The 26,116-nt window shown below is 53.1% G+C and overlaps 1 protein-coding gene across 1 annotated transcript in view; it reads left to right on the forward strand.

Moving 5' to 3' along the window:
* LOC140393721 (uncharacterized) overlaps nucleotides 1-26,116 on the forward strand; it is an 87,797-nt gene that overhangs the window by 25,016 nt on the left and 36,665 nt on the right. The window lies entirely within an intron of this gene.

Genomic DNA, 26,116 nt, shown 5'->3' on the forward strand with positions numbered 1-26,116 from the left:
GTTACCATTGCATCGAAAACATATGTTCTCTTTTCATTTTCTTTGAGTGTGCTTTGATTTATTGGTTAAAATATTGGACATGAAGGGAGAAAGGCCAAAATCTCCAGGAATGGGTCCAACTCGAGTTCGTAGTCCCACAGCTGACTCCCAATTTATTCGTGAATTTCATGTGCCAATTTTCAAGACTTGTTTGTATTAATGATGATAAATTTAATCTGTGGTACACTGCAGTCAATATAACTGCAACATTTTCACCATTGTTTCTGTACTGCATTGTTGTGAGGGCTGGGGGAATAAATTCCAATCTCAAAGTCAGGGGGCGTCATTCTCCGACCCCCCGCCGGGTCGGAGAATGGCCATTGGCCGCCGTGAATCCCGCCCCCGCCCCCGCCAAAGTCTCCGAAAGGAGAAAAGTCGGCGGGGCGTTAATGGCGCCGCTGCCGCGGAGAATGTCACGGGTCTGCGCAAGGTAGCCGATTTTCGGCCTGCCGATATTCTCCCTTCCGGATGGGCCGAAGTCCCATCGACGTGATGACCGTTCACGTCGACGTCAATCAAACCTCCTTTTCATCGGCGTGACCCGGTGCTCCAGGCTCACGCTGACCAGCGAGGAGGTGAGTGACGGCCTGGGGGGTTGGCTCTGGGCAGGAAATGGCGTGGCCGCAGACTGATTGCGTGAGGAGAGGTGTGTCTCGGCTTGTGTGTGTGTGCGGCGGGGGGGGGGGGGGGGGGGGGAGCTAGAGTAGGCTGGGCTCCGGGGGAGTGCCGGGAGGGGGTCCGTGCCGGGGTGGAGGTTGGGGGTTGGCGGGGGGTCCGTGCTGGGGTGGAGGTTGGGGGTTGGGGTCCGTGCCGGGGTGGAGGTTGGGGGTTGGGGGGGGTCCGTGCCGGGGTGGAGGTTGGGGGGGGGAGTGCGTGCCGGGGTGGAGGTTGGGGGAGGGGGTCCGTGCCGGGGTGGAGGTTGGGGAGGGGGTCCGTGCCGGGGTGGAGGTTGGGGGGGGGGTCTGTGCCGGGGTGGAGGTTGGGGGGGGGGGTCCGTGCCGGGGTGGAGGTTGCGGGGGGTCCGTGCCGGGGTGGAGGTTGGGGGGGGGGTCCGTGCCGGGGTGGAGGTTGGGGGTTGGGGTCCGTGCCGGGGTGGAGGTTGGGGGTTGGGGAGGGGGTCCGTGCCGGGGTGGAGGTTGGGGAGGGGGTCCGTGCCGGGGTGGAGGTTGGGGAGGGGGTCCGTGCCGGGGTGGAGGTTGGGGGTTGGGGGGGGTCCGTGATGGGGTGGAGGTTGGGGAGGGGGTCCGTGCCGGGGTGGAGGTTGGGGGGGGTCCGTGCCGGGGTGGAGGTTGGGGGGGGGTCCGTGCCGGGGTGGAGGTGGGGGTTGGGGTCCGTGCCGGGGTGGAGGTTGGGGGTTGGGGAGGGGGTCCGTGCCGGGGTGGAGGTTGGGGAGGGTGTCCGTGCCGGGGTGGAGGTTGGGGAGGGGGTCCGTGCCGGGGTGGAGGTTGGGGGTTGGGGGGGGGTCCGTGCTGGGATGGAGGTTGGGGGTTGGGGTCCGTGCCGGGGTGGAGGTTGGGGGTTGGGGGGGGGTCCGTGCCGGGGTGGAGGTTGGGGGGGGGGGTCCGTGCCCGGGTGGAGGTTGGGGGAGGGGTCCGTGCCGGGGTGGAGGTTGGGGAGGGGGTCCGTGCCGGGGTGGAGGTTGGGGGGGGGGTCCGTGCCGGGGTGGAGGTTGGGGGGGGGTCCGTGCCGGGGTGGAGGTTGGGGGGGGGGGGTCCGTGCCGGGGTGGAGGTTAGGGGGGGGGGTTCCGTGCCGGGGTGGAGGTTGGGGGTTGGGGTCCGTGCCGGGGTGGAGGTTGGGGGTTGGGGAGGGGGTCCGTGCCGGGGTGGGTGATGAGTGGGCAAATGAGTTGGTCCACCTGGCCAGGTGCCAGCCTCCAACAGTTGGACCCATGCGGTCCATGCCACCTGGCTGGGGGGAGGAGGGGATATGGGCAATGATGACATGTCGTCGTTCCCCTCCCCCCCACCAGGCCGTCATGTTTTCAGACCATCCAGCGATGTTGGCCGCCGTGGTGGCAGCCGCTCATGTCTATGCTGCCCTGGATGAGGAGGAGGAGGAGGAGGAGGAGCGTGCCAGAGAGGCGGCGCATGCTGCCGCAGAGGGGCAGGCGGCAGCCGGCCAGGCTGGAGGGACACCTGACCGACAGGACGAGGAGGGGGAGGAGGACGTCGCGGCCCCACGGCAACGGAGGCACCCGAGGGCGCCCCGTGTGTACCGGCCCCGGCAGTCATACCAGGACCTCACGGACCGGGAATGCAGGAGGAGACTCCGGATGAGCCGGGAAACCGTGGCACACATCTGCCACCTGCTGGCACACCTGTCACCGCGTGGCACTGGCGGGGGACACCCTCTCCCCGTGTCCGTCAAGGTTACGGTGGCCCTGAACTTTTATGCAACGGGGTCATTCCAGGCACCGAGTGGGGACCTGTCTGGCATATCGCAGACATCGGTGCATCGGTGCATCCGGGCAGTGACAGATGCCCTTTATGCCATGGCGCACCGCTACATCCGCTTCCCCGTGGACCGGGCGAGCCAAGATGCCCGGGCCGTGGGCTTCTCTGCCGTTGCCGGGTTCCCCATGGTCCAGGGCGCGATCGATGGGATGCACGTCGCCGTGCGGCCACCTGCAGAGAACAGGGCCGTGTTCACTAATAGGAAGGGGACCTATTCAATGAACGTACAGGTGGTCTGCGACCACCGCATGATGATCCTGCACGTCTGCGCCCGTCACCCAGGCAGTGTACACGACTCATTCGTGTTGTCGCGGTCATCCATCCCCGGCATGTACGAGGGACGCCATCCCCGGCTGAGGGGCTGGTTGCTGGGCGACAGGGGCTACCCATTGCGATCGTGGCTGATGACGCCTATACGGAGGCCACGCAATGAGGCGGAGAACCGCTACAATGATGCCCATGTAGCGACAAGGGGAGTGATCGAGAGGTGCTTTGGCGTGCTGAAGATGCGTTTCAGGTGCCTGGACCTCTCTGGGGGCGCCCTCCAGTATCGGTCAGATAGGGTCGGCCGCATCATTGTGGTGTGCTGCGTCCTGCACAACATAGCCCAGCAGAGGGGCGATGTGCCGCAGGCAGAGGAGGGCGGAGTGGAGGAGCAGCAGGAAGAGGCCCAGTCCTCCCCAGATGAAGGGGATGGGGGCAATGGTCAGGGCAGACGGGGTAGACACAGGCGGGTGGCTGTCCACCGTTACCGGCTGGCCCAGCGGGCACGGGACAGACTGATAGACGCCCGCTTCACTGACTAGATGGGCGTGGGAATCGGGTAGTATGGCCACAGACCGCACACCATGACAACAGCCGACCACCCACACCCCCCACCCATCCACCCACCCAGCACCCTCACCCCCCTCCCCAACCCCACACACCCCACCCGCATGCACACCACCCCCCCACCCCCAATTGCCGATCCACCGGCGGCACAACGGGCCGGGCTCACCCAGTTGCGGGTGGACGCGTGTCTATCGCAGGCCATGGAGAATGATGACAACCCGCCTCCAATGAGCTCCTGGCTCTACATCGTTGGACTATGTCTGACCCATGGCCACAGTACCACCATCCACCCGGACCATCCCTGCATGCGGCTGTGACACTGCAGCGCACGGTCCCGTCCTCTGCCCGGGGGATGTTGATGGCGGCCCAGGGGGAAGGGGGCAGACTCACCTGGGGCTGAGGTAAGACCACCCCTCACACACACACTTGCGCTCAACGTACATGACACCCCCGCACACTTTGGACAGAGCACAAAGGCAGCTTCGGTAGGTGTAACATTGACTTTAATAACCAAAGGAGTTCATGCACGTGCCCTAGCGCCTAAAACTCATCTGTGCCCTGCACCCGTGCCAACTTACTCAGTGTCTAATTGTTTGGCCTTACGGGCCCTTTGACTACGTCTACGTGGTTCCCCAGACGGTACAGCAGAACTGGAGGTGGACTCCTGTGATTCCTGCCCTCTGACACTGGATCCTTTTGGCGGCCGTTTCCTGGGGCGTCCTGGCCTAGATGGGCCAGGCTGCGGCCCGGGTGACTGGGATGGCGAGCTGCCAGCCTGTCCTGCCCGTTGCCCACCCGATGCACCTGGGACGGAAGGGGGGGAGTCCGAGGTGTCGCGGTGTACCGGGACCTCCCCTACAGAGGGAGCCGGGATGGACCACACCACCTCCTCCTCCCTCGGGGTGCCCGATGGCCCCCAGGCCTCTACATGGGTGGGGGATGCGAACGGACTGGCCATCCGACGCGCCCCCGACATCTGGCGCTGCCAGTCCTGGAGGCCCGTGCTGGTATCGACAGGGGTCTGCAGGTTTGCAGCCATGGAGCCCAGGGGGTTGTCGAACCCTGTCTGCGACAGTGCGACGCCAGCTCGCACATGGCCACTGGTGCCGATGCCCTCAGCGATGGCCTGCTGAGACTGGGCCATGGCCTGCAGAGACTGGGCCATGGCCTGCAGAGACTGGGCTATGGCCTGCTGAGACTGGGCCATGGCCTGCTGAGACTGGGCTATGGCGTTGAGCGCCTCTGCCATCTGGCGCTGGCACTGGCTCATGGCCTCCTGTGAGAGGGCAGCCATTTCCTGGGCCACAGACGCCGCCTGCACGGAAGGCCCCAGGCCTCGCAAACCGTTCCACATGTCTGACACCGTCGCACCCATTGCCTCCACCGCGGACACCACCCGTGCGGTGACAGCCTGGGTGGCACGCATGACCGGGACCACTCCCAGCTCCTGGACGCGGGTGGACTCCTCCACCTGCGACCGCAGCCGCCGCAAGCCACCCGTCACCCTATTCGCTCGTCTCCGTGTCGGTGGTTGCATCGGATCTATGTGTGGGTGTGGTAACCGCAGGAACCCGGGATCCATCTGGGCGGCAGATGTTCGCTTGGCCTGGGCTGCCCCCCGACCGCCCGGTCCCTCTGCTGCTCCTACCTCCACCTGCTGTACCGGGACGGCTGTGTTGTGCGCACCAGTGAGTGTACCAGACGCCTCATCACTAAAGTGCCCAACCGTGGTGAGTGTTTCTGCGATGGTGGAGGGTGTTGGTGACAGCAGTGGCGTTGTGTCGTGCTCTTCGTCCCACTCTGAGTCCATGGCACTTTGGGGTGGGGGTTCGTCTCCACCCATCCACTCTGAGTCACTGTCCGGTATTTCGTCTTCCCGGGTAGGGGTGTCCTGGGTAGTGCTGTCCCGGGTAGTGCTGTCCCGGGTAGTGCTGTCCCGGGTAGTGCTGTCCCGGGTAGTGCTGTCCCGGGTAGGGGTGTCCTGGGTAGTGGTGTCCCGGGTAGGGGTGTCCTGGATAGTGGTGTCCTGGGTAGTGGTGTCCTGGCTCGGATGTGACGGGGGCCTGTGGCTGCCCCCCTCATCGCTGGGTGGTCGCTCCCGCACGTGACGGGGGTGTCGTCTCCCTGTTGCTCCAGGTCTCTCCGTCTCCCGTGGTGTGCGAGGGGTATCCTGCGGGCGTCGCATGCTGGAGGGTTCGGGTCTCTCCGTCTCCCGTGGTCTCCGAGGGGCATCCTGCGGGCGTCGCATGCTGGAGGGGGCGGGTCTCTCCGTCTCCCGTGGTCTCCGAGGGGCATCCTGCGGGCGTCGCATGCTGGAGGGTTCGGGTCTCTCCGTCTCCCGTGGTCTCCGAGGGGCATCCTGCGGGCGTCGCATGCTGGAGGGTGCGGGTCTCTCCGTCTCCTGTGGTCTCCGAGGGGCATCCTGCGGGCGGTCTGCACCTGCGGGAATGGGTGCCTGGACGTTTGGTCCTGCGATACACAATGAAGCATGCATGGTTAGACATCAGGCAGTGATCAGGTGATACGGGGGAGGGGGATATAGGGGAGGGGGGATATGGGGGATATGGGGGAGGGGGGATATGGGGGATATGGGGCAGGGGGGGATATGGGGGAGGGGGGATATGGGGGATATGGGGCAGGGGGGGATATGGGGGAGGGGGGATATGGGGGATATGGGGGAGGGGGATATGGGGGAGGGGGGATATGGGGGATATGGGGGAGGGGGGATATGGGGGAGGGGGATATGGGGGAGGGGGGATATGGGGGATATGGGGCAGGGGGGGATATGGGGGAGGGGGGATATGGGGGATATGGGGGAGGGGGGATATGGGGGAGGGGGGGATATGGGGGATATGGGGGAGGGGGGATATGTGGGATATGGGGCAGGGGGGGATATGGGGGAGGGGGGATATGGGGGATATGGGGCAGGGGGGATATGGGGGAGGGGGGATATGGGGGATATGGGGAGGGGGATATGAGGGAGGGGGGATATGGGGGATATGGGGGAGGGGGGATATGGGGGAGGGGGGGATTTGGGGGAGGGGGGATATGGGGGAGGCTCACCCTGCCTGCTCTGACGAGGTCGTTCACCTTCTTGTGGCACTGGGTGCCTGTCCGTGGTGTCAGGGCCACAGCGGTGACGGCCTCTGCCACCTCCCTCCACAGACGCCGGCTGTGGCGTGGGGCAACTCTGCGGCCGTGCCCGGGATACAGGGCGTCCCTCCTCTGCTCCACCGCGTCCAGGAGCGCCTCCACATCGCGTGACTCAACCTCGGGGCTGAGCGACGGCCAGCCATCAAATCGGGTGTTGCGGTCGGCTGTTCCGGTCGGGTGGGGGGGAGCTGCGCGGCCTTATGAGCCGTCACGCCGTGCAGCGCGTATGACGCTGCACGGCGTGAACCACTGCGCAAGCGCGGATCCCGTTACGTCGCTGCTAGCCCATTTCAGGCCGCAGACTATCAGCCCATTTTTATGACGTGACGCAAGTGGGATTTGCGGCGTTTTTTGCGCCGATCGGCGGACTTTCCGCCGATAATGGAGAATTTCGCCCAGGGTTTCTAAATGGCAATTTGCTCGTGTCTAGATGGAGGTGGGGGGCAGGGGTGTTGTTGAAGGGACACACCTGCACACTTGTTTTATTTAATGCAGAACTTAGAAAATGATGCTGGAATTTGCCCAATGTCCGACGTAGACGAGAGTGGGATGCTAAGGTGCCAAGTGCACCAGCGAAGATAGCCAAAAACAGTTCATATTTTTCTCTTTGCTTTATCTAGTCATCACGCGTCTGGGAAAACATGCACACATGCAACAAGGGCCTTAGTAGGCATCTTCTTAACATTCCAAAAAGAACTAAGAATTAAAATGTGACCCGAAGTGGATTATAACTCCAGCCTCAATGGGGACTACCCTAGATCAGGATCACTCCCTCAACAATTACCTCCACCAAGATCAAGATAACCATTTCATAAAAACACTTATTTTGGGTCCGAGAAAATGAACCAAGTCTCCCCCAAGGAAAGCAACTATTTGGAGATCACCTTTTGCCAGATGGCCTGTTACATAATATGTTGGCCAAGTTATAGCCACCCGGATGTTGTCAGGGTCCAGAGGTCTCGGCTGGTATCTGCGCTGCCCCAGCCTTGTGTATCTCGGCGACGCGCCGTTCGCTGGCGGCAAGGTTCTCCCTTCCCGCCACTTGTCAATGGGAATTCCCATTGAAGCCACCCAACGCCGCCGGGGAAGCCACAGGCAGGGGGGTGCGCTGCCAGCGAGAAAAGTGAATCCCAACAGTCGGAGAATTCCAGCCACATCTTCCCATTTTCAGAAAATACAAGAGAGAGGTGGGTTGCATGCAGAATCCCACAAGGGATCTACCAACGCACTTGCAGGTTTATTGTGGAATTATTTAACACTTTAATGCACTTTAAAGTGGATAAGTACATCACAATGTTAATGACTATGAAAGATAGAGGGCGGGATTCTCCGCTCCCGGGACTAAGTGCCCGTGCCGTCGTGATCGCCGTCGCGTTTCACGACGGCGCGAACAGGGCCCGGGCACGACCTATTCTGGGCCCCACGTGAGTTGCGGTTCATGCCGCTCCAGCCTCCTTACGCGGCGGCAAATGGGCGCCGCGCCAACCCGCGCATGCGCAGTTGGGCCGCGCCATCCTGCGCATGCGCGGGGAACTTCTTACGCGCGCCGGCCCTTCACCAACATGGCGCCGGGGTTCTGGGGCCGGCCGCGGAAGGAGGTAGGCTCGAGGGGGGAGAGGCCGGCTCGCCGATTGGTGGGCCAAACCTCATCGAAGGCCCCCCCCCCCCCCCCCCCCCGCCGGGTGAAGGAGCCGTCCCCCCCAGCGTTCCGGCACAGTTCCCGCCAGCAGTGACCAGGGGTGAACGGCACTGGCGGGACTGTCATTTTGTTCTCCGGCCCATCCGGGCTGGAGAATTCCCGCTCATTTGCGGTGATTCTCCGAGCGGCCCGGCGCGATTCTCGCGGCGCTGGTTTTGGGGGGGGTGGGAGAATCGCGTGCGGGTGTCGGGGCGGCGTGGCGCAACTCACGCGGCACCCCGGCGATTCTCCCACCCGGTGTGGGGGGAGAGAATACCGCCAAGTAAGTATAGTCTTAGTTCTAATGCAGAATCAAACTTTAAAAATACAATGCCGCAGCTAACATCAATTTAAGAACACCCATCAGTACTCAAAGTAATTTTTGGTCTGAATCCCCAAATGAATCAGTTCTTTGATAGTTGAATACAAAAGCTGTCTGTTTAGTGACCACAGATAAGTCCAAGGCACGTGGATAAATAGAAACTAGTTTTAATACAAAGTAATGAGATGTGCAACCCTTCAGAGCCCAGCCGGTTCTGAGGTGTTGATTCTAAACCTGGCCGACTTTTAGATTGCAGATTATTAGAGTGTCTATATGCTCCCCGCCCCTCAGGGGGCGAGCTCGTACTCAATGAAGTTCATGGGGAGACAAATTGCTTCTACCCCGTAGGTCTTGTGCAGGTCATAACAGTCTGCTTTGTGACATCCAACTCCTCGCTAACTGGAAAAAGATTGCGGGGGTTCCCAGACCCTGCTCCAGTATTCCTGATTTTATGAAAGGAAACGGGAACAGTTATAGTCCTGGATTCTCCACTGGCAGGATTGTCCTGCGCCGGCAGCGAGCCCACGCCTGGGGATTTCCCGACGGTGTGGGGCGGCCCACAATGGGAAACCCTATTGGCCGGCTGGCAGGTCGGAGAATCCAGCTGCCGGCGAGGGCGTGTCGCAAACTGGTGCAGCGGGACGGAGAATCGCGCCCATAGCCTTTTAAACCACATAACATCATTTAGCCGTTGCCTATTTGATTACCTCCTCCTGTTAGATGTGTCCTTATTATGCATTGATTTCATTGTTAAGATGGGTTTATTATCCACACTGTGAGTCTGATGTATGCTTGTCAGGTTCTTAAATATGTCCTTAATATATTTCCTGTTTCCCTTCAATTGTTTCTATTTTTAGAGAAGTGATTTTAAACTTTTAATAGAGGCATAGATTTTTTAAAGTTCGTTTTTCTACTTTGCGGTAAGTTCGAAGAATGTCTCCAGAATAGATAAGGAGAGACGATACCATCATAAAAGCTTTTAGAGTACCGTTGAAAATTACTTTCGAGCTTTTTTTTTTTGTCTTTCCCGAATGCAAAGAGAACTTGAAAGGCCACTTACTCAATTCTAAAGTGCAATTTCCTGAATACATTTGAATTCTACATATTTATTCACAACCCATGTACCGTTTGCCAGCTCCAATCTTGTTTACGGTAAATTGAAGATTTCAGGAGGGTTGGGCCCATGGATTCTTTGATTCTTTGGGTTCCATTATTGAGATCTACCAAGGAAAACAAAGAGACTGTCCGTGTCCGAGGTAGGCTATCTCCATGTAATCCGAATATATTGGAAGCATTTTTTAGTGATTTTCATCAAATTTTTTTGAGTTATCAGACGAACCAATGGCCTCAAACAATGGGAGATCCATCACACTGGAAATGACAAATTGATATTCCACCCCTTAGGTCCACAAACATGCACTGAGCTTCGCCTGTGCTCATCATACGTCATCATAGAACAGAGCTGGTGGATTTTGGTGACCAGTAACGTCAAGCATGTTAGCCTTGATTGAGCTTTACCTCACCTAAATGAGTACGGGTACTTTTCATGTCTTTTCGACCCCTGCACTAGAGTTTGGAGTGCAAAAGCTGTCACCTGAGAGAGAAATGGATGTAACATGTCAAAATCCAAATTCTGGCAAACAGATTGCTTCTTTAGCTCTCTGTCCAAAAGCAGACCCGACCCACAGTGCCCCGATCTCCACCATGGGTAGGGCAAGGAGGCAGGTCCTGGGTCCACCCCAGCCGGAACAGGGTTGGTGTTGGCACTGCTCTGATCTACACCAGCCATCCAGCCAACTTTCTTCGATGACATGGCTGACCAAGAATCTCTCCTGCCCTTTCCACCTGCCATTGGCATACGTTGGTAAGGATTTACAAGTTGACGCTCAGCTTGTTTGGACATGTTATGAACCTTTCCAGTGCTGGAGCGAGACTCGAGCCCAGAGTGTGCGGCTCAGAGGTAGATACCACTGTGCAACTGGACCTGCTCTCTGCTGCACAATATAATTTAAAGACCAATAGAATTTTGCTCCTTAACTCATGGGGCCTGGACTACACTGTCATATCAGGCTCTGTATGGACACCAGTTTAGTTCTGGACATAGTATCTGAGGACATACTAGTTGGTCTTGGAGTGGGTACAGCACATATTCACTCCTGCAATACTGAAGCCTGGATATCGTTTACGAGTGTTTAGTTGTTTGTGGCTATCACTAGGATTTTTCAATCCCCAGTGGTATACTATGACAATGTTTTATTAATTCCAGCATTGCCTCTGCATTGTCTGTCCAATGGGCTGCGGCAAAACAAAGGTGTTAAATGTGGGCTGCGAACACATAGTCAGTGCTGGGTTTGCCTGCTTTGAAACACTTTAGTACCCCAGCTGGCTGGCCCCAGTACTTTGTTGAGCCCTCTTTTATGCTGCTCTTTACCCCTTCAAGGCAGTTACGGAGGGTTTTGTTTACTGTTTGTTCCAATGAGAACTAAGGCTAATAATAACATTAGACAGAGATTGTGAGCAATGAATGCCGCATGTCTGTCATGGCCCTGATTGTATGAGTAAACAAAACAAAAAACGCCTGGCAGGATTCTCCGTTACTGAGACTAAGGCTGTGATTCTCCACTTGCCCGCGCTTGCTGATGGGTTGGCTACGGCCAGAGGGCACCGTGAATAGAATAAGAATAGGATAATCTTTATTGTCACAATTTACTCCGGGCGCTCCGGTTTCCTCCCACAAGTCCCGAAAGACGTGCTGTTCGGGGAATTGGACATTCTGAAATCACCCTCAGTGTACCCGAACAGGCGCCGGAATGTGGCGACTAGGGGATTTTCTCAGTAACTTCATTGCAGTGTTAATGTAAGCCTACTTGTGACACTAATAAAGATTATTTTTATTACCGATCAAAGGCAGCTACTGCAGTGGCTTCTCCGTTTTATAGTCACCGTATTTCCTTCACTTCAATTTGCTAATCATTAGCCTATCTGGAACGGCTTGAATTAAACAATACTGTCGGCCAAATCTGCCAATGTCTGAGAGGACTTTGTGTTCTGTGAATGTTCTATTTTTATACAGTAAGCCAACCCGGGATACTAATAGTTAACTCCTGATATGCTTTCTGCAGATATTTACCAATGCGTCATTGTATTCTGAATTCTGGACTGTGTTGTTGGTATAATGATATAGAGGCACCAGTCAGTCATGAGGGATTGTGTAAACACGTTATGGGTTCATTTATTCAAACGAGGCACATGAGAACATAGATCTACTCGGACAGAAAGCTCGGAGACATCAGAGCTGTGTTCTGCTCACAGGCAAAAGTGAAACTGAGGCTGGATCACATGACGCACTTCCCTTTTAGTGTACTTGGATGTGCAACCATCTCCTGTATTTTATTGTTTTCTTTCGTTAAAAGTCAAATGTTGGGGCAGCACGGTGGGGCAGTGGTTAGCACTGCTGTCTCACGGCGCTGAGGTCCCAGGTTCGAACACGGCTCTGGGGCACTGTCCGTGTGGAGTTTGCACATTCTCCCCGTGTTTGCGTGGGGTTTCGCCCCCACAACCCAAAGATGTGCATGCTAGGTGGATTGGTTACGCTAAATTGCCCCTGAATTGGAAAAAATTAAAAAATTTTAAAAATATATATATTTTTTAAGAAGTCAAATGTTGTCAATAGTTAATGAATTGACATTCACGGGGAGGGAGGGGGGAGTTTGCAGGATTTGCATTTGGAAATGAGTCGATTTTCTCTTGAAAGCATTAAGATTAAAGTTGCGATATTCCATTCCCGAGTCGGCAGGTTTCCCCACGGCTGGATGCATTGAGCCATTCAAATCCGCATTGACTTCGGCAGGACGGGAAGGTCCCGTTGGCGGGATGGGACCGGAAAAAACCCACCTGTATTGTTCCCATTGAAGTCTGTGATCCAGGAGGATGAGACTCTTAAACATCTAGGTTGGAAGTTCACACCTACCCCAAGGAGTGAATGAAGTTTGTTTGTGTTCTCTGGACAATGGACAGTGCAAAGCCCTGGCTGGCCTTTCCCATGGAGACTGGTTGGCCACTGTTAGTTCAGAACCCCTCGCTCCTTCGATCCGGTCTGCAAGCTGCTGAAAACCATCGTAATAATAATGATAATCTTTATTAGTGTCACACATAGGCTTACATTAACACTGCAATGAAGTTACTGTGAAAATCCCCTAGTCGCCACACTCCGGTGCCTGTTCAGGTACACAGAGGGAGAATTCGGAATGTCCAATTCACCTAACAAGCATGTCTTTCGGGACTTGTGGGAGGAAAGCGGAGCACCCGGAGGAAACCCACGCAGACACGGGGAGAACGTGCAGACTCCACACAGACAGTGACCCAAGCCGGGAATCCACTGTGCTAACCACTGTGCAGATTCTGATTATTAGACCGCAGGCTGCCTTAGAACGTACATCAAACAGACTTTAACAACCCTTCCCAATAAGCAGTTAGACAACGGAATCCATCTACCCATTGTCATGATATTCAAACACACACATCATGATAGACACACCAACAGACAAATCAGAACACATAACACCACAACCAATGACAGAAAGATATAAAAGCACAGACACGACCCCCGGTGGTCAGTATTAGCTGCAGAGGAGGACCAGGACAGATCTGTTACCAAACACACTCAGGGAGACAGCACGTGCAGAGTATCCAGAACGAACTGTATTATAAGAGTTAAAATAAAATAGAGTTGTACCACATACAACTGTGTTGGCTCATCTGTGCACCAGAGCACCCAACACCACATGGTACAGGAGTGGATCGATACCTGCCGGCATACCTCAGTGTACAGAGACAACCAGCAGTGCCCAGGCAAAATGATAGAGCTCCCGGTTCCGCAGCCGCTCCAGTGCCACGGCGATATCCGCGAAAACTGGCGGCGATTCCGGCAATGGTTCGAATTGTTCCTGGTGGCAGCTGAACTCCAAGACCTGGATGATAGCGAAAAAATTGAATTTCTCCTCACCATCGCCGGTGCAAGGGCAAGAGAAATATTCACAAGGTTCAGGTTCTTCAGGAGGCAGCAAAGGTACGATTACCAGGCAGTCCTGGACAAATTCTCCAAGTACTGTGAAGAAAACGCAATCCAATCGGCAAGTAAAGGTAAGAAAAGCTGCAGTACTCACCTCGTGGCTGGGATCCCGGAGCCCGAATTCCCAGAGGCCGAAATCCCGGGCCTGAGAGGGGGCTGGGTCGAGGTTGGCGGCCATCTTGCTAACGGTATCACGCTAGCACAGTTGCGCGAGCAGTGCGCAGAACCGGAAGTTTCGTTTACGCATGCGCGAGATGCTGCGCATGCGCAGTCAAGAAAACGGCCATCGGTAAAGGAACAGCGATCTGAGCATGCGCAGTCGCTTCCTACGTGCTACATACCGAGCGTCAGGATGTCAGAGGCCCCAGACTGCACCAATTTAAAGGGGAAATGTCCCAAATCCAATTTAAAAGGGAAACGTCCCAAATCAAAAAAACAAAAATCTGTTAAAGCTGTAAAACAACCTTCCCTCACCTGGAATGACAGCACATTGCCGCAAATTGACCCAGGAGATGAATTTGACCTCCGAAGAACCCTCCGACAAGCAGTTACCTACGCACAAGCCGATGATTCCGACCTCGAATACTTCGATGACGATCTTTACAGTGTTTCCGGACCTCGCGAGCCCAATGATAGCTCCGTGGTCCTATACGACTATGACTCGGACGAACCTTTCGTGTTGCACATTGGCGGCCCCCACATTGAATCCGACGCAGATGCGGATTCATTTTTCGGATTTGAGGATCTTCAATCCAGCAGATATGACGTTCCAACTTATCAGTACCGGATGATGCTGCAGCCTGACATTAACAGACAGGGAGCGGTGCAAGCACACGGAGAGCGCCCTGCTGCCACACAGAGCGTGGTCCACGTCCCGCTCAACGTTCCCGACTCTATGAAAGAAGACATGCAAGACTCCAGAGTGCAGTCCTCGCATGAACCAGAAGTGACTCCAGTGTCACAAGCTTCCACAGCAAGCTCGTGGACAGACGCCACAATTGCAGAAATGCAAGACTCCAGAGCGCAGTCCTTGCACGGACAAGAAGTGACTCCAGTGTCACAAGCCTCCATAGAGAGCTCGTGGACAGCCTCCACGATAGAAGCAACGCAAGACTCCAGAGCGCAGTCCTTGCACGAACAAGAAGTGACTCCAGTGTCACAAGCCTCCACAGAGAGCTCGTGGACAGCCTCCACGATAGAAGCAACGCAAGACTCCAGAGCGCAGTCCTTGCACGAACAAGAAGTGACTCCAGTGTCACAAGCCTCCACAGAGAGCTCGTGGACAGCCTCCACGATAGAAGCAACGCAAGACTCCAATGTGCAGTCCTTGCAGGAACAAGACCATGAGGGTCTAGCAACCTCTCCTGACCAACCAGCGGCAGACGATGCAAGTCTGCCATGCTCACGTGAACAGCAAGAAGGCTATAACAGCCTACCATGCTCCACTACACAGCAGCATGACCATGACGGTCTCTCATGCTACAATGAAGGGCACAGCGCTGAAGACTGTTCAAGCCCAACTGAAGACAAGCCAAAGGAATCGCCTCATCCAAGCCCGAAGAAAAAAGGTTTATGCGCTGACCTTCAGGATCATTATAGCCGAACAGAGATTAATAATGCTGCACGGCCACAGAAGGATGCTGAGGATTTGCTAACGAAATTAATTGAATGTTTAACTTGCAAGGAGCAGACTGAGAATTGCCAGTGTTTTAGTACGGATCGAAAAAATGGACAAGACATTGATCCGCAGGTAATGGAAATAACACAACCTGAATCATATCTACAGCGGGGACAAATGTCTCCCTTCAACACAACGCCGCAAAATCCCAACTTCGGAGACCAGCAGTTAGTCAGTAATGACTCTTCAAACCTTGAGGGGAACATTAATTGCATTGAACCTATACACACTCCACTGATTATTGAGCAGAACATTGGAGCAAGAATCCTGAGGACACCGACATCGAGTAGCCAGATAACGAATTTAAAACCCACAGCAGTTTCAAGTGAACCAAGTGTGCTTTCCACTAATGGTGAAGATGCAGATAAGGTCGACCCGATTATCCATTGTACCACACTAACCCCAGTGATTAAGCAGTTATGTATGGGGAGTATAATGTGGGCAATTGAGAACAGTAAAAGAGAGACTGTGACCATGCCAGTCCCAGCAAAATCAGACCCAGAGACCATGAAGGCATGTACATTAGACAAAGATACATATGAGGTACCTGAGAAGAAAAGTGAAACGGAATGTTCTTTGGAAAATAGTACAATGTCGATAGAAACATTGGATCCTATATTCGAGACCATACATATGGGAGAATTTGGGGGTAATAAACAAGGTTCTGCAATGTCTGGGGGAAGATTTAAAATTCCAAAGAAGAAAAGCCCAAATGAAGGACAACGGCAAGACAATGACAGTCCACCGACATGGTGTGCACCACCAGATGAAAACTCTGACAATTTACCTAACCCTAGTGAACAGCAAGCTGCTAATGAGGATCTATCCACGGGATGTGAGACGAGTGACGACAGCATCCCACTTCCCATGCAAAAGGTGCAAGGTGACAGACCTCGCCTAGTGCGTACCGAGGCACTCGACGATCACGGTGGGACCACTGACGACTGCGGTGGCGGCGCACCGCTTCCACCCTCGATGGCTCGACCCTCTCCACTGGTTGGTGCATTCCTGCATGTTCCGACTCCAGAAGTGCAGCTTCAGGGAATCTCGGCTGCCTCCAGTGAACCTGTTGGGACTCCGGACGGGGGGCATCGACGGAAGGCAGACCGGACTCCAGATGGGGAGCAGCCAAGCGCCGACTCTGATTTGCGCACGCCAGACCTTGCTCCGGACGGGCGGTGTCGCGGCCTCGGTGATGGCACGCTCAGGGTGACGGCGGATGCCACGGCGACAGGGAATGGATCGCGTGGCAGTCCCACTGGGTCGGCAGTGGCAACCAGCACCGGCGGTCCAAGATGGACACACCAATTCGCGCCATCGCCAGACGTTGATGCGAGCAACAATTCTCTCTCCAAGGCGACATGCTTCGACGTTTCTCTGCGGAGTCGCCCTTCCGGCACAGCAGGTGGCCGGAACCAGCGTGCACGGTCTCGGCCAACTTCCACATCTGGCACAGTCATCGCCTTGCATGATATTAGTGATGGTGCTACTTCGATGGCAACGACCCATCGGCTACAAGATGCCGTCCACCACAAACATAAAAAGAAAAAGACTCCACCTTGTTCCTGGCATGCAGGGCGGATGGATTGGTGCGTAGGCGCAATCAGCGAGCTTTGCGCCGCCTTCCACGCTCGCAACTGAACCATACGCACCCGCCGGATCCTCCACTGGTTCCCAAGGATGACTTCGTGGAGATGCCACGTATCATGCCCCTTCCATCGCCACCAGAACCAAACCACAGCCAAGGCACCACTAACAAAGATGTTGAATGTTATATTTGCACGAATGAAAAAACCAAGCACTGCACGAAGTACAACAAATGGTAAAGTAGAGACTTCGGCAACAGCATCACCTCCAACAGTCCAAGGTGAACCAGCGTGACCCCAAATCTCCACAGCTGAACCGGCTTGAGGACCAGCCCATTCTTGAGGCGGTCACCAATTAGACTGGACTTATAACGCTGTTCATACGTTCAAAAAGTCAAACACTTCTGTATTATAACCTGTTGTTGTTTATTGTTCCAGATATCGTCTGACCAGACCAATGTTCAAGTTTTTTTTTTCTCTCGCATCCAAGTTTTGTTATGGTACAACCTTGTTAGTGTGACGCACCCGACATCGCCCCATGTAAATAGTTACGTCATATACACACGCTGTACACAACACACACACACACTCTTAGATGCACTCACGACACAATTATATTTACAACCACGTAGGCACATATCTTTGTAAAAAGGGGGGATGTCATGATATTCAAACACACACATCATGATAGACACACCAACAGACAAATCAGAACACATAACACCACAACCAATGACAGAAAGATATAAAAGCACAGACACGACCCCCGGTGGTCAGTATTAGCTGCAGAGGAGGACCAGGACAGATCTGTTACCAAACACACTCAGGGAGACAACACGTGCAGAGTATCCAGAACGAACTGTATTATAAGAGTTAAAATAAAATAGAGTTGTACCACATACAACTGTGTTGGCTCATCTGTGCACCAGAGCACCCAACACCACACCCATCGCTCGGTTCAATCCCTCATGCATTCACACATTCTTTACTCCACAACGCACTTGCAACTTAACGGGCTCTCTCTCAGTTGTTGAAGCACAGCGAGTGGTGAAAGTTGAAAACCTGCGATTTAGTCGATGGCGAGACTAAATCTTGTGCGTGACTGTGGTTTGTAATAGGATGAAGATTTGGCATCAAGTGGTTTAACACATGAAGTTCTACTGCTCATTGTTTTAACTAAAGTGTTGACATGTTTATTTCTGAGAGTTAACACCTTCGAAATAGCAGACGGTTATTTCCTAGAAGTGCGTTAATGCATCATTTTATAATGCACGTTCACCTCATTGCGATTACAGGTCATATTCTCACAGTATTGTTACTCTCACATTATTATTATGAGGGCAGCACAGTAGCATAGTGGTTAGCACAGTTGTTTCACAGCTCCAGGGCCCTAGGTTCGATTCCCGGCTGGGTCACTGTCTGTGCGGAGTCTGCACGTTCTCCCCGTGTCTGCGTGGGTTTCCTCCGGGTGCTCCAGTTTCCTCCCACAGTCCAAAGATGTGCGGATTAGGTGGATTGGCCATGCTAAATTGCCCTTAGTGTCCAGAAAATGTTAAGTGGGGGTTACTGGGTTACGGGAATCGGGTAGATACGTGGGCGTGCTCTTTGTAAGGGCCGGTGCAGACTCGATGGGCCGAATGGCCTCCTTCTGCACTGTAAATTCTATGAATTATTGAAGGCCTTACTCTCGGTAGCGTGTCTGCGTGGGTTTCCTCCGGGTGCTCCGGTTTCCTCCCACAGTCCAAAGATGTGCAGGTTAGGTGGATTGGCCGTGATAAATTGCCCTTAGTGTCCAAAATTGCCCTTGGTGTTGGGTGGGGTTACTGGGTTATGGGGATAGGGTGGAGGTGTTGACCTTGGGTGTGGTGCTCTTTCCAAGAGCCGGTGCAGACTCGATGGGCCGAATGGCCTCCTTCTGCACTGTAAATTCTATGATAATATGTTGAAGAGCACAAAGTTGGTGGATTCCAAACAGTTTACAGAAGGTCAAATCGTAAAATTCCGATCACGGTGAAAGCCTGTGACAGCCACACTTCCAAATTGATCCTTTTGTGCCTCAAGGCTACAACTGCCAGCTACTCATTTTGTAGAATCTTGATATAAACTTCCAAAATTCCTTAAATTTTAGTAGAGTCCCAGAGGATTGCAAAATAGCTGATGTATTTATGGAAGAAAGGACATTGAAAGCAAACAGAAAGCTACAAACCGTTTAGCCTAACATCTGCCATAGGGAAATTCCTGGAATCCATTATTCAGGAAATTACAGCTGAATACTTAAAAAATCATACGTGATCAGGAAGGTTCAGTGCGGCTTTGTGAAAGGGGAATGTTCAACACTGAGGGCGCGATTTATCGGCTCTTCACCCCAGCGGGATATTCTGATCCCACGCCGGCGCATGGGTTTCCCGGCGATGAGGGTTGCAGTCACCAGGAAGTCCCGTTGACAACGACAGGGTCGATAAATCCCGCTGGCAGGCTGTCTCCGCTGCCGAAACACACCCGGCGGGCAGGTCGGTAAATCCCGCCCTCAGTACTTTCCTGGGGCGCGATTCTTCGACCCCCCGCCGGGTCGGAGAATCGCCGGGGGCTGGCGTGAATCCCGCCCCTGCTGGTTGCCGAATTCTCCGGCACCGGATATTCGGCGGGGGCGGGAATCGCGCCGCGCCGGTTGGCGGGCCCCCCCCTGTGATTCTCCGGCCCGGATGGGCCGAAGTCCCGCTGCTAGAATGCCTGTCCCGCCGGCGTAGATTAAACCACCTACCTTACCGGCGGGACAAGGCGGCGCGGGCGGGCTCCGGGGTCCTGGGGGTGGGGCGCGGGGCGATCTGGCCCCGGGGGGTGCCCCCACGGTGGCCTGGCCCGCGATCGGGGCCCACCGATCCGCGGGCGGGCCTGTGCCGTGGGGGCACTCTTTCCCTTCCGCCTCCGCCACGGCCTCCACCATGGCGGAGGTGGAAGAGACTCCCTCCACAGCGCATGCGCGGGGATGCCGTCAGCGGTCGCTAACGCTCCCGCACATGTGCCGCCCGGAGATGTCATTTCCGCGCCAGCTGGCGGGGTGGAACTCCGTCCGACGCGGGCCTAGCCCCTTAAGGTTGGGGCTCGGACCCCAAAGATGCGGAGCATTTCGCACCTTTGGGGCGGCGCGATGCCCGACTGATTTGCGCCGTTTTGGGCGCCGGTTGGCGGACATCGCGCCGTTTCCGGAGAATTTCGCCCCCTGGAGTTGTCTGATGAAGTGACAAGCAAGCTGGGCAAAGTGGATACTGCAGATGTGGACAAGGTGCCACAAGAAGGGTTACTAAACAAGATGAGAAAACACGGTGTAGGGGGTAACATAATAGCATTAATAAAGGTTTGGTTAGCTAGCAGGAAGCAGAGGACAGGGATAAATGGGCATCTTTCAGGCTGGCAAGTTGTAACAAGTGGACTGCCAAGGGGAACAGTGATGGGGCCAGAACTATTTATAATCAGCATCAATGATTCAATTGAAAGGACTGAATGTATGGGAGCTAAATTTGCCGATGGTACCACATTAGGTTGGAAAGTATGTGGTCGAGAGGAGGTGGAGAGTCTGCAAAGGGATCTAGACAGATATTTGCACGTTCTCCCCGTGTCTGCGTGGGTTTCCTCCGGGTGCTCTGGTTTCCTCCCACAGTCCAAAGATGAGCGGGTTGGGTGGATTGGCCATGCTAAGTTGCCCCTTAGTGTCCAGGGATGTGCAAGTTAGGTGGGGTTACGCTGGTAGGGCGAGGGAGGGGGCTGCTCTTTCGGAGGGTCTGTATGGACTTGATGGGCCGAATGGCCTCCTTCTGCAATGTAGGGATTCCATGGTTCTGTGGTAGACAGGTTAAATGGGTGGGCAAAAATGTGGCAGGTGGAAAATAATGTGGGAAAATATGAACGTGTCCACTTTGGCAGGAAGAATAGAAAGCAGTATGCTAGTTAAATGGAGAGAGATTGCAGAAGACTGACACATAGAGGGATCAGGGTGACCTGGTATATGAAAGACAAAAAGGTAGCCAGCAGGTATAGCAAGCGATTAGGAAGGTAAATGGAATGTTCATGTTTATTGCAAGTGGAATGGAATATAATGGGCAGCACGGTAGCATTGTGGATAGCACAATTGCTTCACAGCTCCAGGGTCCCAGGTTCGATTCCGGCTTGGGTCACTGTCTGTGCGGAGTCTGCACATCCTCCCCGTGTGTGCGTGGGGTCCTCCGGGTGCCCCGGTTTCCTCCCACAGTCCAAAGATGTGCAGGTTAGGTGGATTGGCCATGATAAATTGCCCTTAGTGTCCAAAATTGCCCTTAGTGTTGGGTGGGGTTACTGGGTTATGGGGTTATGACCGGCCCATACGTTTTAGACGTTGGTTGAGGTCTAGATCTCGTCCAGGATGTTGGGGGGAACTCTCTGCTCTTTCTGGAATAGAGCTGTGGGAATTTGCACTTCCACCTGAGAGGGCGTACGGGTCTCGGGTTAACGCCTCACCCAAAGGACAGCACGGCTGACAGTGCAGCACTCCCCTTGAACTGCAGTGTTACCCTTGATGATGTACTCAAATCTCTAGGGTGGAACTTGAACCCACTTGATTCAGGAGCGAGAGTAAGCCAAAGTTTGCACTCAGTGGGAGGTTATTCAGGGCAGATTTTGCCTGTAAATGTGCCTCAAATGAAAATAAAATTAAGAGTGGTAAGAGGATATGTTTGACCACAGAATATTTTCATATTCTCAGTTCCACTTTCCTGCCCACTCTCCATCACCCTCCAACCCATTACTAATGAAAAATCTGTCTAACTCCTCCTTAAATTTACTCAATGTCCCAGCATCCACCACACTCTGGGTTATTGAATTCCACAGATTCACGACCCTTTGAGAGAAGTAATTTCTCCTCAACTCTGTTTTAAATCTGCAACCCCTTATCCTACAGCTTGCCCCACAAGAAGAAACATCCTCACTACGTCTACTTTGTCAATGATTTTCATCATCTTATACACCTCAATTGGATCTTTTTCTTCTAAACTCGAGAGAGAGTAGACCTGAACTGTTCAGTCTCTCTTCATAAGACAAACCCCTCATCTCTGGAATCAATCTAGTGAACCTCCTCGGAACTGCCTCGAATGCAACTACATCCGCCCTCAAATAAGGGGACCAAAACTGTACTCAGTACTCCAAGTGTGGCTTCACCAATATCTGGTACAGTTGCAGCAACACTTCCCTACTTTTATACTGTATTCCTTTAGTTATACGTGCCAAATGTTCCATTTGCCTTCCTCATTACCTGCTGTACCTGCACACCAGTATCAAATACTAATACTAGTATACTTAATGTCAAAGGCTGCAAAAAATAGGCTCCATAGCATTGGAGTATTTTAGCATTATAGGCCCATTTGATGCCAAAATGACGTCCCTGCTGCCTATGCACACTTGCAATGACATGTGCACCAGATCCAATTTTAATGAGGGTGTGGTGCCGGAAATGTGTCCATGTGTCAGAACTGCATAGAGTAGGCAGATTGTGAAGTCGATCAGGATGTAATGCTGATGGCATGCCTGAAGAAGTCAAACATCCCACTGAATCTTGGGACTTCCCAGCTCCCAAGGAAGCAAAAAGAAGGAGGTTCATTCCCAAAGTCACTGAACGCATCGAGAGACTGCATTCAGAGGCACAACCAGGAGTCAGAGGGAGCTCAGATACCCCCAACTCATATACCCAACTCTTCCAGCACGCCTGCCCTGCAGGTGACAGAGTCTGCAGATCGGACATTGGAGTTATCAACCACCTTGGAACATATCGAACCAGAGTAGAAGAAAATCATGCTCGATCCTGAGGGAGTGTCGAAGAAGAACGTTGATTTGACACTGGCTTTGCTGCCTTCCACCTCCAGCCAATACCAGATCGTAAATACGACGGCCGAACGTGCATTCAGGGGCAGGAAGGACCCCACTCATCAGTGCCATCTAAAGGGATCATCAACCAATTGGACCAATTGCTGATTGATTTCTTCGGGCTGTTATCTGAGTTTGTGCTGTGAGTTTTCGAATGCTGGTGAAGTTTCCAGACACAAGGGAGAGGAGGGCTGCGTCAAGAGCTTTCAGAGGGAGGAGAGGGAGAAGGGCTCTCAGCGTGAGGTCTTATTGACTCAGGATCCTCAGGGAAAAATTCTCTTACCTCAACCTCAGTGAGGAACAGCGTGTGGACATCTCTGTCCTATGAAGGAGGTGCACTGAAACCTGCCACCACACCCTATTACACCAGCATGACATTTCCCTTTCATCTCACTGTGTGCAATATTTGGGTAACTGCCAATATAAGGCAGATGTGTCTTGGAGATTTCCATCCTTTAGAATCCTTCTTTTGAACAAAGGGATGGCTTAGTGCATGCAGAAACACATTCCCATGCCTCAGAGTGTCACAACCCAACAGCAAAAGATAACAAATCCAACAGTGGTATATGTCACATGAGAGAGATATTTGGAAATTGGGTCCAGAAATGAGACCCCTATGTAGCAGGCAATTTAGGGGTTAAACCGACTGGGTCGGTGGGGGGGGGGGGGGGGGGGGGACACCTGCTAGCACAGAGTCAGAGGGATTCTCCGACACCTGGCCAAGTTACATTTTCCCAGCCAGACTTAAACTTGTTAGTGGGAATACACAGGATGCCCCAGATCCATTGTTCTTCGGGACACTCCTGTCTGACCAGCTATTAGCCCATTCCAGAGTCAAATGGCCTCTTTGTCCATTAATGGGAGGTTAGTTGCATAACAATAGCATAGCTCTGTTCTTTTGTATAAACAGGAGTGAGCAGTCAAACAGCCAAGATAACGATGATGAGTTCAAGCCTGGAAACGTCAGCAGAGAATCTTTGTTTGAGGGGCTGGATGGAGCTTAGAGAGAGAGAGAGAGAAAGAATACTGTTTTGAACAGTTACAGTGAGAAGGCTTGGAAATCAACCAAGAAGGTCATGGAAGTTGTCACCGAGGCAGGCTTTGGAAAAAGGGTTTAAAACGAATGTCCCTACCAGAAGAAAAACTGCTTCGAAAATGCAAGTATTTCCTTTGTCCGTGAAAGTGGCATGAGAGCTGCAAGTTCTGTTACAGTGAGGGCAGCACGGTGGCACAGTGGTTAGCATTGCTGCCTATGGCACTGAGGACCCGGGTTCGAATCCCGTCCTGGGTCACTGGCCGTGTGGAGTTTGCACGTTCTCCCCGTGTCTGTGTGGGTTTCATCCGCACAACCCAAAGATGTGCAGGATAGGCAGATTAGCCACGCTAAATTGCCCTTTAATTGGAAAAAATAATTGACTACTCTAAATTTTTTTTTTTAATGTTCTGTTACAGTTGTGTTTAATGGGAACTAGTGTGTTAAGGTTAGGAAACTGCATGTAATTTGTTATTGTTAAGGTTGAAGTTTATAAGTTCAAATATTATTTTCTTTTCTGTTAATAAAGTTTGTTTATAAAATAATCAAGCCCTATTTCTTATTATCAATCCTGGAACAGATTGATCTTTCCCTTTCCACACCGTTTTAAAACATTAATAAAGTTATGCCTCTGGTTCAGTCTTTTAACCACTGTTGAGAGCTGACCAGGTGTCCGTAACAAATATCAACTCTGTTTCAATCCATTTCCAGATGTGCCGGCTTGGGAACAGCTTGACCATTAGAAAGCCTTTACTCACCTTCCCACCCAAGGACTATAAGCAAACCTCATACACCCTGGGATTCCTGCAGCTGTGGGAGTAAGAGGGGGTTATTGCCTGACCTTGTTATTCAGCTGAAAGAACAGTTTTGTTATCGCTCATGGAAATACGATATCACTGGCAAGGCCAACATATACTTCCCATTGCTCGTTGCCCTTGAGAAGGTGGTGGTGAGGCACCTTCTTGAACCACTACAGTCCATGTAGGTGCACCCACGGTGCTGTTAGGGAGAGAGTTCCAGGATTTTTACCCAGCGACAATGAAGGAAAAGCCATGTTGTTTCAATTCCGGATGGTGTGTGGCTTGGAGGGGAACTTGCAAGTAACAGTGTTCCCATGTATCTGTTGCCCTTGTCCTTCTAAGTGGTAGAGGTCACAGGTTTGGAGGGTGGGGTTGAAGGAACCTTGATGAGCTGCTGCAGTGAATCGGGTTGAGGGACATTCTTTACATCTGTTCACTCATCTTATTGTTTAATCCAGAAAACCCCATACCTTACAGTAGCCTGTAGTTACAATTGAAAGTCACACTGGCGACGAGAACTAGTACTAGTATTTTACACAACTGTACATGGTGGGAAATTCTTGCATGTAGGTCTCATTTGAAATTTCACAATTAACATGCTCAACGTTCTCACTCTTCGAGGTGGATTGAAAAAGGTCTTTCCCACTCTAAGGCTGTATTTAACATTGTGGAAGCAATATAGAAGAGGCTTAATTTTGCATCTTTGCTGTTCCCGACCTGGAATTGATTGGTACTGACATTGCACAGCATTAGCATCATAAAAGTAGTGAGAATGTGGCACTCACTGCCACAGGGAGTGGTTGAAGCAATTACCATAGATGCATTTGGGGAATGTTCGACAAATGCATGGAGGAGAAAGTATTAGAAGGCTATGTTAATTGGGTGGGATAAAGTGGGGTGGGAGGGGGCTTGGGTGGAATGTGACTACCAGCACAAATCTGTTGAGCCGAATATCCTGTTCTTGTGCAATAAAGATCAATATAATTCAATGTTTACATTCTGACACATCCACCAAAGATTGATATTGTAAGGGGCCTTCTTGTTTGTTTGCTGTTTGTCTCCTTATTTCCCCTTTCTTTTATTTTTGCCGTTACATTTTTGATTCATGGATGATTAATGGATATGTGTCTTTAAGGCATGCGGCCTGTGCCTTTAATTCAAGCAGGGGATTTCAGCAGCAGTAGTGATCACTGTGCTAGTCTGTGCTGGTTAAAACTGGAGTGGTAGGGGCAGCACAGTGGCATTGGAGCAGCACGGTGGCACAAGTGGATAGCACTGTGGCTTCACAGCGCCAGGGTCCCAGGTTCGATTCCCCGTTGGGTCACTGTCTGTGCGGAGTTTGCACGTTTTCCCCGTGTCTGCGTGGGTTTCCTCCGGGTGCTCCGGTTTCCTCCCACAGTCCAAAGACGTGCAGGTTAGGTGGATTGGCCATGATAAATTGCCCTTAGTGACCAAAGAAAAGGTTAGGAGGGCTTATTGGGTTACGGGGATAGGGTGGAAGTGAGGGCTTAAATAGGTCGGTGCAGACTTGATGGGCCGAATGGCCTGCTTCTGCACTGTATGTTCTATGTATGTCTATGGT

This window comes from Scyliorhinus torazame, chromosome 17 (genome assembly GCF_047496885.1).
Source record: "Scyliorhinus torazame isolate Kashiwa2021f chromosome 17, sScyTor2.1, whole genome shotgun sequence".
NCBI classification, from domain to species: Eukaryota; Metazoa; Chordata; class Chondrichthyes; order Carcharhiniformes; family Scyliorhinidae; genus Scyliorhinus; species Scyliorhinus torazame.